At 33.4% G+C, this 2,500-nt stretch overlaps 1 protein-coding gene across 1 annotated transcript in view; it reads left to right on the top strand.

Annotated features, from left to right (window-relative positions):
• Nucleotides 1-2,500, top strand: part of LOC108752576 — a 34,099-nt gene that overhangs the window by 3,625 nt on the left and 27,974 nt on the right. Inside the window, exon 2 of the mRNA XM_018493486.1 lies at nucleotides 825-997. The gene's annotated coding sequence lies outside the window, so the exon portion shown is untranslated. The remainder of the gene's footprint in view (nucleotides 1-824; nucleotides 998-2,500) is intronic.

Genomic DNA, 2,500 nt, shown 5'->3' with positions numbered 1-2,500 from the left:
TATTTTGCGTATATATCTGTCCAGTTATTAACATGTTATTTGATATCAATAGATAGTTATTAGTTAAAGTTACTAATACTGTTTATTTTATTCTCTCTTTCTGTTTTTGTTTCATAAATGGATTCAGATCTTACACGTTTTGCAATAACTGCAGGCAAAGAGTTACTTGACTGAGATCTTATAGGTAATTTTTCTGTTATTATATTGTAATATAACTGTTCAGTAACCGCTTAAAATATGTATGAAAATTCTACCAGGGATAATAAAGAAAATCTTTTTTTTTTTTTTTTCAAAAATAATATCCGGAAAATATACGTACTGATGTTATCGTTTTTTCTTGTATTGGCTGTGTTCAGCAGAAAAAGCAGCTTTGCAACATATAAGATTTTTGGTTGTAAGATTTTTTAACATTATTTATACATTTAGTTCTAGTAAGAAACTAAGAGCAACATATCAATCATATTAAAGAATTTTACAACAGTTGCAAAGCTGCTTTTTCTGCATAGCCATTTATCAGTATCAACATTTTTTTAAATCCACGCATTCTTCCGTTCTGAAGTTGGAGAACTTTGCGCGCCTTATATAGAGAGCGCAGCAAAATTGGGTCAGCATTTCATGTTAGCGCAATTGAATCTTATTTGAATTATCGACGTCGAGATAACTTTATATTCAACTTATTCATGACAGGCAACGCCATCGGCCTACTCGATCCACAAAGAGCGGGAATGAGAGCAACGCACTGCTGTGTGCGTACAAAGCTGTAAAATGAATTGCTTGTAATGGTACTCGTACTAATGGAAAATGCATGAATTTTCTGATTACAGATACTAATGAGATAGACTGGCCACGACCGTGAACAGCGAGCAGGAGTTTCCCGTTATCGAATTTTGCGGAAGACGAGTAGAAAAAGAAGCGATTTATCCATTCGATAAGATTTTGCAAATCTCATGGTTTCCTCGAGCCTCTCACGAAACGAATTGCGTGATAAATATAATAGGTAAATCTAAGTAACCGCTTTGTCTGTTCTCTTTCTCTTTTTCTTTCTATCGCGCGTGAATACGTGCACTGCCGGAAGTGTAAAAAGAATCGACGCATGTGATGAACAATTTTGAATTTTGTTCGCTCAGGTCTTGAACATGGAAAACGACGTTTATTCCGTTACGTGCGTGCAAAGTTTATATGTTTATTTGCTTCCTCGTCGAAGCGAGTGGGTCTGACGCGACGTGACGAATTTGCGGATTTAGGCGTATCGGCGGCGATGATGATCATTTAGTCAGTTAAACTGAATGTGACTGCCCGGGATAAATCCCAATGTGGTTCACAAATAGGAAATAAATTTAAGTTTTGAATCATGCTTTTTGTCATTAGCGATTCTTGTCTCAAACTGTATAATTTTTGGTGAGATAAATAGGCAACCTTTATATAAAAGAAGAAAACGAATTTTTAAATAAATCTTTCTTTTGTTGCTTTTCATTACATTAACTTATACATATAACTCCATGTGACTTATCATATAACATTATATGGAAATTAAATACATATATTCATATTTTTAATAATTTAATTGTTTAGATTAATAAAATCGATATTTTTCATTTTTTTGATATAATCTTTTTTATAAGCAGAATAATCCAATCACAGAGATTTAAAAAAGAAGAAACCGATCTACATTTTCATGCAATTAAAATAGGCAGCACTGAAAATTTTATAAAGAGAGAACGGAACTTTAAGTTTAAGATTTTTGAAATTCTTTTCAATTCTTTTAAAGATTTGTCTTTCCTTTCATGCGATTATTTTATTTTAAAATCGTGACAAAATAAATATGAGTTTATGTCGAATTAACCATTAAACATTAATTATTAAACAGTTTTGTCACTGATTAGCTAAATGGAAAATAAATTTTTAGATCTAAAAAAACGCGAAGATTGTTTAAAATACATACATAAATAGTAGTGTTGGCTATCGCTACCAATTAATACTAAATTCGAAGAAAGCTTAACGATACAACGGGCTGATATTCAATCCGAATGACGAGGCATGACTATTCCTAATTACGCCCGTTACCGTGTCCGAAAGTTTCGCGCTTTTGTTTTCTTCGTTAACTCGCGATTTATCATAATGGAATCTAATTATACCTAGCGGGACCGTGCACTCGCCGACGAGCTGCAAGTTTTTCATTACCATACATAAGTATCATGTCCTGTAACAGGTACACGAATCATAGACTTTATCATCTTAAATTCCGTTATAGACATTAACTTTATTGCATTATTAACAATTAAAGCAAAAAATATTATATCCGCACAAGTTGCGGATATAATATTCTTATAGCTTCCCTTGCAGATCTGAAGCTTGCATAGCTTCAGGTCGTGTATAAAGACAAAACGTCTAGCTGTTACGTCATGGGACTTATATCTCGTCGGCGATGGCATTCGCATAGTAATCATCGATAATGGTGATGATCGATTTGTCTTGCAGGAGGCATCACACATGGAGCGCG

Source organism: Trachymyrmex septentrionalis, unplaced genomic scaffold (assembly GCF_001594115.1).
Source record: "Trachymyrmex septentrionalis isolate Tsep2-gDNA-1 unplaced genomic scaffold, Tsep1.0 scaffold60, whole genome shotgun sequence".
NCBI classification, from domain to species: Eukaryota; Metazoa; Arthropoda; class Insecta; order Hymenoptera; family Formicidae; genus Trachymyrmex; species Trachymyrmex septentrionalis.
This window is presented reverse-complemented; position numbering and strand designations above follow the sequence as displayed.